Genomic DNA, 18,295 nt, shown 5'->3' with positions numbered 1-18,295 from the left:
GAACCGAGCGACCGCTACGATCGCAGGTTCGAATCCTGCTTCGGGCATGGATGTGTGTGCTGTTCTTAGGTTAGTTAGGTTTATGTAGTTCAAAGTTCTAGGCGACTGATGACCTCAGAAGTTAAGTCGCATAGTGCACAGAGCCATTTTTTATTGCATGCATTACATCTCGAAACCCCCCCCCCCCCCCAAGAACCATGGACCTTGCCGTTGGAGGGGAGGCTTGCGTGCCTCAGCGATACAGATAGTCGTACCGTAGGTACAACCACAACGGAGGGGTATCTGTTGAGAGGCCAGACAAACTTGTGGTTCCTGAAGAGGGGCAGCAGCCTTTTCAGTAGTTGCAGGGGCAACGGTCTAGATGATTGACTGATCTGGCCTTGTAACAGTAACCAAAACAGCCTTGCTGTGCTGGTACTGCGAACGGCTGAAAGCAAGGGGAAACTACGGCCGTAATTTTTCCCTAGGGCATGCAGCTTTACTGTATGATTAAATGGTGATGGCGTCCTCTTGGGTAAAATATTCCGGAGGTAAAATAGTCACCCATTCGGATCTCCGGGCGGGGACTACTCAAGAGGACGTCGTTATCAGGAGAAAGAAAACTGGCGTTCTACGAATCGGAGCGTGGAATGTCAGATCCCTTAATCGGGCAGGTAGGTTAGAAAATTTAAAAAGGGTAATAGATAGGGTAAAGTTAGATATAGTGGGAATTAGTAAAGTTCGGTGGCAGGAGGAACTAGACTTCTGGTCAAGTGAATACAGGGTTATAAACACAAAATCAAATAGGGGCAATGCAGGAGTCGGTTTAATAATGAATAAAAAAATAGGAGTGCGGGTAAGCTACTACAAACAGCATAGTGAACGCATTATTGTGACCAAGATAGACACGAAGCCCACGCGCACTACAGTAGTACAAGTTTATATGCCAACTAGCTCTGCAGATGACGAAGAAATTGAAGAAATGTATGATGAAATAAAAGAAATTATTCAGATAGTGAAGGGAGACGGAAATTTAATAGTCATGGGTGACTGGAATTCGAGAGTAGGAAAAGGGAGAGAAGAAAACGTAGTAGGTGAATATGGATTGGGGCTAAGAAATGAAAGAGGAAGCCGCCTGATAGAATTTTGCACAGAGCACAACTTAATCATAGCTAACACTTGGTTCAAGAATCATAAAAGAACGTTGTATACATGGAAGAAGCCTGGAGATACTGACAGCTTTCAGATGGATTACATAATGGTAAGACAGAGATTTAGGAACCAGGTTTTAAATTGTAAGACATTTCCAGGGGCAGATGTGGACTCTGATCACAATCTATTGACTATGAACTGAAAGAACCAGAGGTTGTACAGAGTTTCAGGGAGAGCATAAGGGAACAATTGACAGGAATGAGGGAAAGAAATACAGTAGAAGAAGAATGGGTAGCTTTGAGAGATGAAGTAGTGAAGGCAGCCGAGGACCTAGTAGGTAAAAAGACGAGGGTTAGTAGAAATCCTTCGGTAACAGAAGAGATACTGAATTTATTTGATGAAAGGAGAAAATATAAAAATGCAGTAAATGAAGCAGGCAAAAAGGAATACAAACGTCTCAAAAACGAGATCGACAGGAAGTGCAAAATGGCTAAGCAGGGATGGCTAGAGGACAAATGTAAGGATGTAAAGGGTTATCTCACTAGGGGTAAGATAGATACTGCCTACAGGAAAATTAAAGAGACCTTTGGAGAAAAGAGAACTGTTGTGGATTGGCAAGAGAGCCAACCCACTATGAGAGGAAGCCGAAAGGCACGCGTTTTAGCTCACGCAGGCTGGCGTGAGGTCTGGAACAGGTCAAGGAAATGAGACTAGCAAAAAAGGACGTAGCTGTGAAATACTTAACTTTAATCCGTAAATGGTGAACATCGCTCTTGACGGTACATGTTTCACGGCATCAATAGTAACTGGTAATGGCGCTTTGCTAGGTCGTAGCAAATGACGTAGCTGAAGGCTATGCTAACTATCGTCTCGGCAAATGAGAGCGTGATTTGTCAGTGAACCATCGCTAGCAAAGTCGGCTGTACAACTGGGGCGAGTGCTAGGAAGTCTCTCTAGACCTGCCGTGTGGCGGCGCTCGGTCTGCAATCTCTGATAGCGGCGACACGCGGGTCCGACGTATACTAACGGACCGCGGCCGATTTAAAGGCTACCACCTAGCAAGTGTGGTGTCTGGCGGTGACACCAGAAGAACCACTTGTATGAATATCAAGAGCTCAGATGGAAACCCAGCTCTAAGCAAAGAAGGGAAAGCAGAAAGTTGGAGGGAGTATATAGAGGGCCTATTCAAGGGCAATGTACTTGAGGACAATATTATGGAAATGGAAGAGGATGTAGATGAAGATGAAATGGGAGATACGATACTGCGCGAAGAGTTTGACAGAGCACTGAAAGACCTGAGTCGAAACAAGGCCCCGGGAGTAGACAACATTCCATTAGAACTACTGGCGGCCTTGGGAGAGCCAGTCCTGACAAAACTCTACCATCTGGTGAGCAAGATGTATGAGACAGGCGAAATACCCTCAGACTTCAAGAAGAATATAATAATTCCGATCCCAAAGAAAGCAGGTGCTGCCAGATGTGAAAATTACCGAGCAATCAGTTTAATATGTCACGGATGCAGAATACTAACGTGTATTCTCTACAGACGAATGGAAAAACTGGTAGAAGCTGACCTCGGGGAAGATCAGTTTGGATTCCGTAGAAATATTGGAACACATGAGGCAATACTGACCCTACGACTTATCTTAGAAGCTAGATTAAGGAAAGGCAAACCTACGTTTCTAGCATTTGTAAACTTAGAAAAAGCTTTTGACAATGTTGACTGGAATACTCTCTTTCAAATTCTGAAGGTGGCAGGGGTAAAATACAGGGAGCGAAAGGCTATTTACAATTTGTACAGAAACCAGATTACAGTTATAAGAGTCAAGGGGCACGAAAGGGAAGCAGTGGTTGGGAAGGGATTGAGACAGGGTTGTAGCCTATCCCCGATGTTATTCAATCTGTATATTGAGCAAGCAGTGAAGGAAACAAAAGAAAAATTCGGAGTAGGTATTAAAATCCATGGAGAAGAAATAAAAACTTTGAGGTTCGCCGATGACGTAATTCTGTCAGAGACAGCAAAGGACTTGGAAGAGCAGTTGAACGGAATGGGCAGTGTCATGAAAGGAGGGTATAAGATGAACATCAACAAAAGCAAAACGAGGATAATGGAATGTAGTCGAATTAAGTCGGGTGATGCTGAGGGAATTAGATTAGGAAATGAGACACTTGAGGTACTAAAGGAGTTTTGCTATTTGGGGAGCAAAATAACTGATGATGGTCGAAGTAGAGAGGATATCAAATGTAGACTGGCAATGACAAGGAAAGCGTTTCTGAAGAGGAGAAATTTGTTAACATCGAGTATTGATTTAAGTGTCAGGAATTCGTTTCTGAAAGTATTTGTATGGAAGTGAGACATGGACGATAACTAGTTTGGACGAGAAGAGAGTGGAAGCTTTTGAAATGTGGTGCTACAGAAGAATGCTGAAGATTAGATGGGTAGATCATATAACTAATGAGAAGGTAGAGATACTTTCTGATAGAGATCAGGAAAGGGGGCCTTTCTTGGGTTATTTTCTAAAAATATGCCAAATGGGGGACGCATACAGTGTTTCAAGAATTGTTCCTTCTTTGCTATTGTTGTCGGTAACAAGCGCATGCGATGCGAGTGAGTCGCAGCGAAACAATCGATATGTATAGGACTTCGAGATACATCGTGCGCAGAAGGGCATGCTCAAAACCTCCGTAATATTTTATTTAGGAAACAACATAAATCTCGATTTTTTTAACAACATTAACTTTCAATTAATAATATTGGACCAAAGCATCATTTACAACTTATTTTACATTTTTGTACCACTCTAAACATAAACGCCCAAGTACTGTTCTAAATGTTCGGTAGTAAGATTGTCTCTTCGATCATTCAAAATATATTAATAAGCAGAAAAGAACCGTTCTACATCAACAGAGGTAACCTGGCAGTATTTGAATTTAGGTGCTATGTTGGCATTTATTGTTTATGGTGAAAGTTCACCTGTCCCATTAATAAAACTATCAATTTGGCACAAGGCTTCAAAGCCTGGTTTTTTGTTTAAAATGTTTTCAAACCCTCCTTTTAAGTTTTATTGGGAATACCTCCGGCAATGAGGAGTTCACTAGAATAATTTTATTCATTAACAGAATAGATTCATTCAACGCCGAACCTTGAGTTTCAAGCTTTTTAATACTTCCAGGTATATGGGAAAATGAGTGCTAATTACAGCAATGTCTTTTTTAATACCGGAATCATTATAAGCTTCTTTGCACTGGCAAACTTCCAAAGCCTCTGCTCTATCGAGGTCGTTTACTTCCGCTCTAATGGCCTCGAAATGTTCATTGTAAAAACAGCACAGCTTCGACCCACGTACCCCGAGTTACCGCTTATTCCGGAGGTAAAGGCACATTTAGTAGTTTTTCTTTGTAGTCTTGATGCGAGCAGGAGCCTTTAGAAACACTTTCTATGTGGATGAAATCAGTTTATTTACATTCACAAACATGGAACGTAGTTCTTCAGCAAGGCGATGTACTCCATGAGGAAAGCACGTGTCATAAATCAAATTGGGGTACAATACTCGGAGGGATTTTCCTGCTTTAATCATACAGGGAGCAGCATCTGAAATAAAAACAAACACCCGTTCATCTGTGGAAGATCCTGGAAATATTTTTCTAATATCCTCATTCATAAATCTGGCGATCGTAGAATGATTTGCTTTTTCAAGTTCTTTGCAGGCCGCTAAAATAGGAAGAAGAAGGCTCTTCTTTTAAAGCACCAACAATTAAATTTGCAATGTAGCGGCCACAAGCGTCTGTAATTTCGTCAGCTGAAATTCAGATGATTCTATCCTTGAATTCATTGCGTATTTCTTCCAGAACATTTACGTAAATTGTCGGTATGTAATTTTTACGCAATGTTGATTCGTCTGGTATACGTAATTTGATTTAAGCAATAGTTGCGTAGGAAGCCTATGAGGATAGGGTTTGTAGGTCTGTGAAGAGGAATGAATGTTTCACATTGATCCATGTTAAACCGACTCTTTTGGTTACCTTCCTGCTACCGCAACTTGCTGTTGTCAGAAGTTGTCGCGGTCCTTTCTTCCGCATTCCTGCGATATGAAGACTTCTCTTGAAATGCAGGTGTGTTTGAAACTTCTTTTTTGCATGAAATATTTTTCTCGCAAGTTTGATAATGTAAAACAATTCCGCCATATGTAAATTTTCCAGGGTGGCCAGCTATCTACGAAACGACGTTTCTTTTTTCGGGTGGCGTAGCGCACAACACGTCGTAAACACGTTCAATTGTGTACAAGTAAATAGAAAGCTAAACTGAAACAATGGTCGTGCGACTAAAAGCTTGCGTAGTTTAATTTAATTGTTGCAGACGCGTACAGTATTACAGCGGAGGAGATTAACCGGGGACGTGAGCGCAGGGGCGTTCATTCTGCTTGTTCCTGTTCCTCTTCTGTAATGATACCGCTAGGCAGTGGCCTCTCGGTTAGGGACTGCACGCACTTCTAGGTCGTGGTCAATCTGTGAGACATCAAAACCTAGAGACAGCCCGTCTAGATTTCTAAAGTATTGTAGACATTCATGGTGTGGGTTCCTGTAGTCATGTCCTAGTTCATGAACCACGGGCAACGTATGAGTGGCCAAGTAAGTGGTCCCGACAGTCGGGATACCAGTTACTTTGGAATAAGGCTGGGCATCTCGGACATATTCTGAGTCGTGGTCACCTTTGTGCTCATACGGCAAAGACTACCAAATCCACCGGTTAGTCCAAAAATGGTTCAAATGGCTCTGAGCACTATGGGACTTAACATCTGTGGTCATCAGTCCCCTAGAACTTAGAACTACTTAAACCTAACTAACCTAAGGACATCACACACATCCATGCCCGAGGCAGCATTCGAACCTGCGACCGTAGCAGTCGCGCGGTTCCGGACTGAGCGCCTAGAACCGCTAGACAACCACGGCCGGCCCGGTTAGTCCCTCAGCCGTCAGGGGTAAAACTCAAAGGGACTCGGGGCAAGTAAGGCTAGCAACCTGCTTCCCTGGTACTTTAAATATGATGCTGGCAATAATCAGAGCAAAATGCCTCGGACCTTTGGAGGTGACGGAGTCCCATCTCTAACTGACAAACCAGGGACCCATAAGATACGACTTGGCAAACAAATGGTAATGAGATGGGGAGCTATTAATATCAATGGGGGCTACTCTGGGAAGAAGGTAGAGCTGGCAGAGGCTGCAGGTAAGATGGGGCTGGACGTTTTGGCTGTTAGTGACATTCGGGTAAGAGGTGAGAAAGAAGAGGAAGTGGGAGAATACAAGGTCTACCTGTCAGGAGTCAAGGCAGGAATTGCAAAATGGGGTGTAGGGCTTTACGTCACGAAAGAAATGGAACCCAGCGTAGTTGCAATAAGGTATGTAAACGAACGACTGATGTGGATAGGTTTGACAGTGTCTAGCAAGAAAATTAGGATTGTGTCAGTATATCCGCATTGTGAAGGGACAGATCAAGATGAGATGGATAGTTTTTATGACTTACTCAGCGATGAGTAAAGGACAAGGACAGTGTTCTGCTCATGGGTGATTTTAACGCCAGGATTGGAAATCTAACAGAAGGGTATGAAAAGGTTATGGGTAAATTTGGAGAGGATATGGAGGCCAACAGGAACGGGAAACAACTCTTGGATTTCTGTGCCAGTATGGGCTTAGTAATCACAAACTCCTTTTTTTAACATAAGAACATTGACTGGTATACTTGGGAAGGCAGGGGAACCAGATATGTCATTGACTATATAATAACAGGTCAGGAATTCAGGAAGGCTGTTAGGGACACACGTGTATTCAGGAGATTCTTTGATGACACTGATCATTATTTAATCTGCAGTGAAATTGGGATTGTGAGGCCGAAAGTGCAGGAGGTCAGGTCCATATGTAGGAGGATAAGAGTGGAGAAACTTCAGGATAAGGAAATCAGGCACAAGTACATAACAGCGATCTCAGAAAAGTACCAGTTAGTTGACTGCAGTCAATTACAGTCATTGGAAAAGGAATGGACAAGGTACAGGGACACAGTACTAGAAGTGGCTAAAGAATATCTTGGAACAGTAGTGTGTAAAAGTAGGATGAAGCAAACAGCTTGGTGGAATGACACAATCAAGGCAGCCTGTAAAAGGAAAAAGAAGGCGTATCAAAAATGGCTACATACTAGAACTCAGGTAGACAGAGAAAGTTATGTTGAATAAAGAAACAAAGCCAATCAGATAATTGCAGCATCCAAGAAGAAATCTTGGGAAGACTTTGGAAACAGGTTGGAGACTATGGGTCAAGCTGCTGGGAAACCATTCTGGAGTGTGATTAGCAATCTTCGAAAGGGAGGTAAGAAGGAAATGACAAGTATTTTGGACAGGTCAGGAAAACTGCTGGTGAATCCTGTAGATGCCTTGGGCAGATGGAGGGAATATTTTGAAGAGTTGCTCAATGTAGGTGAAAATACGATCAGTAATGTTTCAGATTTCAAGGTAGAATGGGATAGGAATGATGATGGAAATAGAATCACATTTGAGGAAGTGGAGAAAATGGTCAATAGGTTGCAGTGCAATAAAGCAGCTGGGGTGGATGAAATTAAGTCGGAACTCATCAAATACAGTGGAATGTCAGGTCTTAAATGGCTACACAGTGGCCTGGGAGTCGGGACAGGTTCCATCAGACTGGACAAAAGCAGTAATCACACCAATCTTTAAACATGGAAACAGAAAAGATAGTAACAACTACAGAGGTATCTCTTTTATCAGCGTTGTGGGTAAAATCTTCTCAGGTATTGTTGAAAGGAAAGTGCGAGTATTAGTTGAGGACCAATTGGATGAAAATCAGTGTGGTCTTAGAGGTTGTCAGGACCAGATCTTTAGCTTACGGCAAATAGTGGAGAAGTGTTATGAGTGGAACAGGGAATTGTATCTATGCTTTATAGATCTAGAAAAGGCATATGACCGGGTTCCTAGGAGGAAGTTATTGTCTGTTCTACGAGATTATGGAATAGGAGGCAAACTTTTGCCAGCAATTAAAGGTCTTTACATGGGTAGTCAGGCAGCAGTTAGAGTTGACAGTAAATTGAGTTCATGGTTCAGAGTAGTTTCAGGGGTAAGACAAGGCTGCAACCTGTCTCCACTGTTGTCCATATTATTTATGGATCATATGTTGAAAACAATAGACTGGCTGGGTGAGATTAAGATATGTGAACACAAAATAAGCAGTCTTGCATATGCAGATGACTTAGTTGTGATGGCAGATTCGATTGAAAGTTTGCAAAGTAATATTTCAGAGCTAGATCAGAAATGTAAGGACTATGGTATGAAGATTAGCATCTCCAAAGCGAAAGTAATGTCAGTGGGAAAGAGATATAAACAGACTGAGTGCCAAATAGGAGGAACAAAGTTAGAACAGGTGGACGGTTTCACATACTTAGGATGCATATTCTCACAGGATGGCAACATAGTGAACGAACTGGAAGCGAGGTGTAGCAAAGCTAATGCAGTGAGCGCTCAGCTACGATTTACTCTCTTCTGCAAGAAGGAAGTCAGTACCAAGACTAAGTTATCTGTGCACCGTTCAATTTTCCGACCAACTTTGTTGTATGGGAGCGAAGGCTGGGTAGATTCAGGTTACCTTATCAACAAGGTTGAGGTTATGGATATGAAAGTAGCTAGGATGATTGCAGGTACTAGTAGATGGGAACAATGGCAGGAGGGTGTCCACAATGAGGCAATCAAAGAAAAACTGGGAATGAACTCTATAGATGTAGCAGTCAGGGCGAACAGGCTTAGATGGTGGGGTCATGTTACACGCATGGGAGAGGCAAGGTTACCCAAGAGACTCATGGGTTCAGCAGTAGAGGGTAGGAAGAGTCGGGGCAGACCAAGGAGAAGGTACCTAGATTCGGTTAAGAATGATTTTGAACTAATAGGTTTAACATCAGAAGAGGCACCAGTGTTAGCACTGAATAGGGGATCATGGAGGAATTTCATAAGGGGGCTATGCTCCAGACTGAACGCTGAAAGGCATAATCAGTCTTAAATGATGATGATGATGATGATGTAGACATAGAACAAAAATATGCATCGTCACTAATTTTTAGTTAAAATATGCAATAACCGGTGAAAAGGAGCATGAAAATGCATATAATCAAGTCTCTAACGATAACCAAGAAGCTGGACAAGAACCTCAATGAAGGAAACAAATAGACAAGACCTCAAGACGCACATAAAGAGCGAAAATCTAGCAAAAGAAAGGACAACAATACGGAAGAACCAAGGACCCATAAGACAGGCCACGTCCTTCTGAAAGTGTCAATAGAGACTACGAAAACCTTCCCTTCCCTTCCTTACAACACAAAAACAAGCAGAAACCGCCAAAGATGGGTCCACTTGGGTACTACGCACGACACAAAAAAAGCGTTCCCTTTTCATTCCGCACCCTGGAACGACTATCTCCGCTTCCTGAGGCAGCACCCCCCCCCCCCCCCCTCTTTCCCACGGCAGAGCCGAAGTGCCTGCGATAGTGAGCGAACGACTTAACTCGATTGTGCTCTCGTTAGAAAAACCTTATTGTCCAAGGGTGGGGATTTGGGCAAAATTGATTGTTTCGTTATTTCCTTGTTCGAAGTAGGAGGAGACTTAGCGGACTGGGCTAGGCGGCCCTGATAGAATCTTAGGACTAGCGGACGCCGGGGAGCTAGGAGCCAGGGCCCCAGCCGACGATGGCAAGCGCACGTTCCCCACGAAAAAACAGCACCTGTAGGCAGACGGAAGTAACTGCGAACAGAACCATCTCCGACACACAAAACAATCAAACACAAAGATCAGAAAATACCTTCGCTGCTTAAAGTCACCACGCATCACAGCAAGACAATTTACGCCAGAACCGCACAGATCACATGGTCATATTCCAGGAAATCCAGAAAAATGCAGCCACCCCAAACACAAAAAATTCGCAAGAAATCAATATGGATTCATCTTGCGAAGACACCGAAGCAGCTTCCTCTTCAGAAGGCGAAGCGGAAGATGCTGAAATGCCCGACCAAGACACGAACGAAAAAGATGAACAAGATCTTACTACAGTGCAGTACAAAAGACAGCATCGAAACAACACACAGCAGCAGTCAAACCCATGAAAACGCCTTGCAGAAATTACAACAAGCAACAGATTCCAAGCGATCGCGCTAACAGAACCGAAATAGCCAATCACAGAAAGCAATACAACGACCAATCATGAACAAGCAGTACCTGCGGAACAAATGAACTACAGAATCCCTCCCATTGCTGTCTACAATACAGAAAATACACTCAGCTTAACAATGCCCTAAAAAACCAACTAAAGGCAACTCTTAAAGCACTGTGCCACGGAGATCGGGTGAAGTATCATTTCGATCTATAATGACCATCTTCAGATCTAGTATATTAGTGCGTGATTTTATAAAACAGACCTGAAGATGGTCAACATAGACCGAAACCGGTAGTCTGATGACATAAAATTTGTGACCATAGACGTGAAGTAAAGGAAATTTAGCGAAATAAAAATGGTCATAAAAAAATTACCAGATCAAATCGCCGAGGAAAAATTGACAGCCGCCTTGCATGAAAAAAGGATTCACCCAGCAAAAGTATACAGTATAAAAAACGAGGCGAAAAAAATCTCAATCCGCTTCACACCTAATCCGTCATACTTCCAGAGCTCAAACACGTACTACACACTAAAACCCGAGTCGAGGGCTATGAACCGAAAGACGGGCCAACACAATGCAGAAAACGCCAACGTTTTGATGACACATCCAAATATTGTGATTTTCTGCCGCAATATGTCCGTGCGCACGGTTACACGAATCAAAAAGCTGCATAATGCCAAGAACATCTCCATCGATATGCGCCGATTGCTAAGAAACACACCCTGCATCCGTCCTTGGCTGCAAAAATACCAAGAACTCCTTAGAAAATACAAAATCCGCGGGAAACATGACACAAAACAGACAAACATTACAAATTATAAAACAATTGCTCTTCAACCGCTATCCAGTTCCCAACCAGCCACCGCATCCCGACCAGCAACGATCCAACACCCATCCATTTCACAACCATCCATCGCATAACGGAAGAACAAGACAGACAAGAAGATTTCAATGAACGGAAGACTAGGACGAAACAGCCAACCTACATCAACATCACATCGTTTCTAGTCCGCAGCTCGTGGTCGTGCGGTAGCGTTCTCGCTTCCCACGCCCGGGTTCGACTCCCGGCGGGGTCAGGGATTTTCTCTGTCTCGTGATGACTGGGTGTTGTGTGCTGTCCTTAGGTTAGTTAGATTTAAGTAGTTCTAAGTTCTAGGGAACTGACGACAATAGATGTTAAGTCCCACAGTGCTCAGAGCCATTTGAACATCGTTTCTAGGCCTCGCTGAGGGAATAGTAAAGGCTTTCGCGGTGCCGTAAAATGGCACACGAAACATTAACATGATACCTCAAATTTTTCAATTGGAACGCAAATGGTCTAAAGCCTAAACACTCGGATTTAAATGAATTTAATGCCAGATGTAGATTCGGCGTTATAGCAGTAACGGAGACGCGTTTTACACCGACGACGAACTTAAGACTACGTAACATGCACACCTACAGGACAGACCGCAAGGGCAGAGAGGCGGCGGAACTGCTATATTCATTAAACGAGACATCTCTCATCACCACGAAACGCTCCCACCATTTAGGAGCCAGAGCAATAACTGTGCACACCGCAACAGGATATATCACAATAGATGCAGCACACAGAGGTCCAAATAAACAATTAGTAAAGGACGATCTGAAAGCAATATTTCATCTATTTCCGATAGTTTTGATGATACGATACTTACACACAAAACACAATTCCTGGAATTCCATACTTACGAACCGAAAAGGATGATTACAACACGACCTGCAAGACGAGTTAGAATGATCAGTCAATGGACTACGCCAACCTACCACAGTCCCAAATGTCCAACACCAAACAGCAGACGCGCAGATATAGCCCTGGTCAAGAACATCGATCCGAACCTTCGGCTAAGCACTATCAACGACCTGTTTTCCGACCACAAACCAGTCCGTGGCTTGATCCATCAAGCAGCTCTACACATATCACCACCGCAGCAAATACAAATAAAGTGGGAACAATACCAAAAATACCTAAACGACAATATCAGACCGACAATGAATGTAGACTCCAAAAACAACAGAAATATCGCAATAGAAGTACTAATTAATCAAATTAAAATTACATCAAGAAGGGCATCAACAGCGACTATAGCTCCTAAGCCACACCATGAAATATTCCCATCAGTTCTAGAATAACTTAAAATACTAAGAAACAGGTACAGAAGAAGATGGCGGCAATTCGGTAACCAAAGCGACAGATGTGAGAAAGTTATCCAGTGAATTACATAAAAGCGTAACAGAATGGCATCAGCAGACATGGGAAGACAAAATGGCAGATTTCGTTCTACACACCCGCTACGAATGAGAGCTAATCCGGAACATTAAGAATCACCACCTCGGACAACTATCAAAGGTCGAGACGGTCGAAGACGATAGAATTCATCAGCTTCTAGAACAATTTCGCGAAACACCTTCGATATCGAGACCACTGCTAACAAAACCAGCTGAGTAAAGAAAATTATTTCTTAACAAAAAATACAGCTCCAGGCAAAGACCAGATCGCTAATATTCACCTCAAAAATTTACGAAGGAAAGCAATTGTTCTATTAACACGCATAATAAACATCTAGCTACTATTAGGATACTTCCCGGACACATGGGAAACAGCCAAAATAATGCCCATTCCAAAACCAGGAGAAAACCCAGAACGTCTTACCAACATTAGCAAAAATTTTGTAAACGGTTATTCTAAAACGACTAAAGCTCTGCTTTATAGAAGAAAACATAATGCGCAGAGCACTTTGGCTTCACATCGAAATTATCGGTGAACTGCAATTAATCAGAATTACAGAGTCTCAGCAAATCAACAGTAACGGTATTTTCTGACATACCAAGACATACGATAGAGTTTGAAAATAAAATTTAATTAACTACATCAAATAACCCCCTCCCCCTACCAGACTGATACACCAAAATAATACACAACTTCTTACAAAAGACACAGTTCTTCGTGAGAATATTAGGCAAAAGATCAACAATAAAGGTACCAGAAGCAGGGATTCAACAATGTTCGGTAATATCGACAATACTATTCAATTTATACTTCAACGACCTACCCATTCGTCCAAATGCGACGTTCAGTCTATACGCCACGCCGACTGCACAGCTTTCTTGACATCTGGGTGCAATATCGACATCACAACAGCTAGAGACCACAGAGAAACTGATCTAATGAAACATTGGCACAAAGAAATAAAATCACATACAACGCAACAAAAACTGTAGCAGTATTCTTCACCAAAAAACGAAAACCAATACCAAGAACCCAACTACAAATAGCAGGACAGAACATCCAATGCACGGAAAAACTTAATATCCAGGAATACATCTGGATAAAGCAGTAATATTCAAAGGCAATACAACAGGACGAACAAGAACAGCACGAAAAATGATGCACGCATTATACCCTTCCTCAAAAGTAAAGAACTTAGCACAAAACCAAGATGCAACTATACAGATCAATAGCTCACCCGAGGATCCTATACGGAGCGACAGTGTGGGGCACAACCTGCAAATCGAATATAAAACAACCTCAACTTCTACAGAACACCTTCGTGAGATGGTCCTTCGCTGTATCCCGCTGGACGAGGATTACAGAGATGCATGAAGAACTGAACGAAAAGTATATAGAAGAAAGAAAATCAAAGACCAAGCCGAAAAGATCTTTCTAAAAATTTACTTAATTAGAGACAGAACTCCTCAGCTTGCAAATATTACTACAGTCGATCCACAACCGTGGCACAGATATAAAGTACCAAAATCCATAGTATCCAGACAAAATTAACAGAATTCCACCTATGAATAAATTAAATTTAACGACGACAACTAACAAACTGGACGAGAGCCTTAAAGAAAAACAAACAACCAAGATCTAGAAATAGAATAAAAAACAGACAAGCCAAACAAAAGGAAAGGATAAAAATACCGAAGAACTAATGACCCATTAGAGAGCCCTAGTCCTTCTGAAGGTGAGAATAAAGAATGTGAAAAAAAAATTTATCCATTCCTACACCACAAAAGAACGTACAAACCGACAAAGGCGAGTACACCTGTGCACAACACACGACAAAAAAAAAGCAGCCCTCCACCCCCACTTGCACACCAGTATCGATTTTGTTGGGATGCTGGCTATCTGCTGTGCTATCTGCACACCTACGCGAGTTACACCTTCGCGAGGGGAAATATGTTTCGCCTGTGGAGTACAAGGGTAGCCATACTTTCCCCATTTCCAAATGTCTTCCCCGACTGTACTTTATTGGACACGTGAGATTTATTTTTCGCACCGCCTCGGCTATATGCAGCGCAACCACCGCAATTTCCGGATAATTGCAGTATTTCGGTTTGTCAGTTCACGGTAAGGGACCTTCTCCGCTTGCATGGTTTCCGGTACATTTAACACAGCGACTTGCCATCGTGCAAAATGTAGCAACGTGGACGAGATGACGGGCAGTTAAAGCACTGTGCCCTCCGGCGCTTCCCTCTTAGTTTCTCTACTTCTCGCGACCAACTCGACTTGGAAAATTTTCCTGTTTGCGGTGTTGTCCTGGAGCACCACGCAGAACAGAGGCTATTCTTTGTCACTTTTGGGAGACTTCATTTTGCTTACAGAACGTGCGTCGAAACCCTGATAACCTTCACGCAGGTGATGTGGCTTCATATTGAAGGGCAGCCTCCAAAACACTGCCTTAATAAGTTTCACTGGGTTCTAAGGCGTACGTAAAACTATGTAGTTTTTCGTCCCTGACGTTTCGTCACTGCTTCGTAGTCATCTTTGGAGGGCGTTGTAACTTTGTACAGGTCGCGTCAGGTCAGACGAACGGTGAACTTCTTTTGCATGACCGATTTGGTAACTACCGGTGGTGGAGGTGGTAATCTTTTTCCCTGCTCGGTCTGCACGGATACGTCCACGTCCGTTGTAGTAGCTACATTAGTATTGTCATTTTAGCTAGAAAAACGGTTGTCGATTTCCACTTGTTGCATTGGAGCTTTACGTGTAACTGCCCTCGCGGTATGTTTGCAGTTTGGCCAGACAAATCCGTCTTCTGTAAGCCTTTCCCCGCGTTTGCTGTGCCCTAGTGTCTTTGCCGGACGCATTGCTGTGTGTTCTTGCTCGCGACCTCGCTGCTGCAGAGCGTTTCGTAGGTTTGGAAACCTCGCTCACGTCGCCACGCCGCTTCCGTGAATTTGTTTCCATGTCTACATCGGTTGGCCTGGTAGCAAGAGTGACTCCCATAGCAATAGCCAGGTTTGTTTATATCATCTGCGTGTTATCAGCGCTCGCGTTTGCAGTGCTCGCCGATGGTGTATTTGTACTGCTGTGAGCAACAGCTGACGGAGCAAGCTCAACATCAGACAGCAGGCAGTTGTACACGCGCACGAGCGTGCGAGGCAGTGCCCCCCCCCCCCCCCCCCCGCCCCCTAAGGCGGGGCATTGCCAGAAGTACAGGCCCTTTCTGAACTACTTTACGTGCCTGTGGGCCCTTGAACCCGTCCACGGATGGAGCAGTTGCTTGCGTCACAGCACACTGTGGAAGTCGCTAGACACAGGTGCAACGTAACCTCTTGCAGAGGTTGTTGCAGCGTCTGAAGGTGCCAATCGACGGGCAGCGCGCTCTGGGAAGCCATCGTGCACATCAGAGGTGCTACCGTCACCTTTTTGTGCGTGCGTGGCCGCAGCCACGTCCACAGTGAGTAGATGCCTGCGGAGCTTGTGCTCCGACCGCGCAGCGAGCCATCTTCGTCGACGTCATACTTACTCCAAATAGACCCGCCTAGGTTAGCCAGCCGAACTCTAGCCACTGAGCGCTCTGCTGCACTCATTCACTTGACTTTTGGAGATTTCTTACACTCGTTCCTTTTGTAGTTCCGGCACTGGTACTGACTTGCCTATTAACTGCTCTATTCGTTTGGCTTTTTAATTCTTCTCTTTTTGGTGTGTCTGCTTAAGGTGTCATTCTTGTTTTATTACTTTTTGCGCGCTTTATTCATGCAATAGGTCCGGCCCCCTTGTGGCTGTTAACGGATTTTCAGAGCGCTGGCGAGTGGTCTGTTTGATGCGGTCCTTTAAAATTGGAACGCCAGCCTGCTCTTGAAGCTCCCTAGTGTGGAAGCGTCTGGATAGGTACAGAGCAAGAAGTAGAGCTGCACTTTCTGTAGTTTTTCAGTGTGGATGATCGCAGCACTGTCCCATATCACATCTGTAATTTTTCATTGTGGATGTTGGCAGCACTGTCCCACGCCACAGAAGCCTAATAAGTGCCAGATATAGTGTTAATCCACATTGGGTGGGTAGCGTCGTTGTTGGGTTTAAGACTGGGTAAAGAGTGCGTAGGCGACCCAACACTTTTCCTCTTACTTCGCAGTCGTGAGGTCCCCAGGTAATGTGCCGATCTAGGGTCACGCCGAGGTATTTCCCGGTTCGTGACCATGGGATGGGGCCTCGCATGAAACGAAGTGGTACTAAATCTGCAGCAAGCTTTTTCCTGGTGATGATGAGGGCTTGGCTTTTAGCTGCATTCATCTTGACTCGCCATTTGGTCGCCAAAGATCCAAGACTGTGGCATGCTCCTTCCAGACGAGACCTCATTACGAGTGCGCTGAGGCTGCGCGCAAAGAGCGCAGGCCGGCCGAAGTGGCCGTGCGGTTAAAGGCGCTGCAGTCTGGAACCGCATGACCGCTACGGTCGCAGGTTCGAATCCTGCCTCGGGCATGGATGTTTGTGATGTCCTTAGGTTAGTTAGGTTTAACTAGTTCTAAGTTCTAGGGGACTAATGACCTCAGCAGTTGAGTCCCATAGTGCTCAGAGCCATTTGAACCAAAGAGCGCAGTGTCGTCTGCCCATACGGCCGCGGTAGACACTCACGGGAGTGGACCTACGACAGAACGCTCGTGTCACGCACTCGTATCTGCAAAAGTAGAAATTGATGCAGTCGGCCATTGCAACGGGCAACATCGACGTGCCATGCCTAATGCAAATCACAGATTAACAGTATGCACTTTGCATACGGTATATGCTCCCAGGTCTGAGAGCTTCTGCAGTTCCTATGTGGCGAGGCAGTTGAGATTTGCCTCGCCCAGGAAACTTTCTTGAACCCTGGCATACCTACGCGGGCGGTAAATTTTATTTGCCAGCGAAATGTTAGGCTAACAGCGGGAGGAGATACTGCCGTTTAGATTATGATCTCCCTCAGGCATCACGTTGTGCAGTTACCACGGCTTGCCACAGTTGAGGCCATTTCAGTCGCAATAGAAGCCAGATCAGATGAGATCACTTTTATTTCCGTAAGCAGGGCACCTAATCGCCTTGTCAACACTAGAGATCTTGCAGCACTGCTGTCTCTCCGTGGTAAGCTCTTTATCGCGGGAGACTTAAGGTCGGGACACACACGTCCGGGCCGTGTCAGGGCCGAGCCTCGGACGAGTGACGGCCGTACTCCGGTCCGTTCCTGCAGGTACCACACATGACCGGGGCACGTCCGTGTCTCTGTTGTTCCTTGTAGTGACTCGGACGCGGTGAGCTGTGTTTCTGTTTGTGAAAGCTGTAAAACATGTTCACTAATTTTCGTAATAGTGAATTAGGACTTATAGCACTTGCTTTAGACGAAGAGGAAAACGAACGAAGGCAAACAAGAAGAAGAAAATTATGGATCCACAGTGCCTGGAAAACAAGACCAGTACAGGGAGAGTTTCGGACACTATTTTCTCACCTCGTAGATGATGAGACTAAGTTTTATGAATATTTTAGGATGACGCAGTACACCTTCTGTCAACTTTTAAAGAAACTAGAACCAAGGCTGAGAAAAAATGACACGTTCTGGAGAGTATCAGTTTCACCCAAAGAACGACTGGCTGTTTTTTTACGGCAGGTTAAAGAAAAGTACACAGAACACAAATAAATAAGAAGTTTTAAGGACAGCATTTTTATTTTATTACTTTAGTAATTGAAAGATA

The sequence above is a fragment of the Schistocerca americana genome, chromosome 1, assembly GCF_021461395.2.
Source record: "Schistocerca americana isolate TAMUIC-IGC-003095 chromosome 1, iqSchAmer2.1, whole genome shotgun sequence".
Lineage (NCBI taxonomy): Eukaryota > Metazoa > Arthropoda > Insecta > Orthoptera > Acrididae > Schistocerca > Schistocerca americana.
This window is presented reverse-complemented; position numbering follows the sequence as displayed.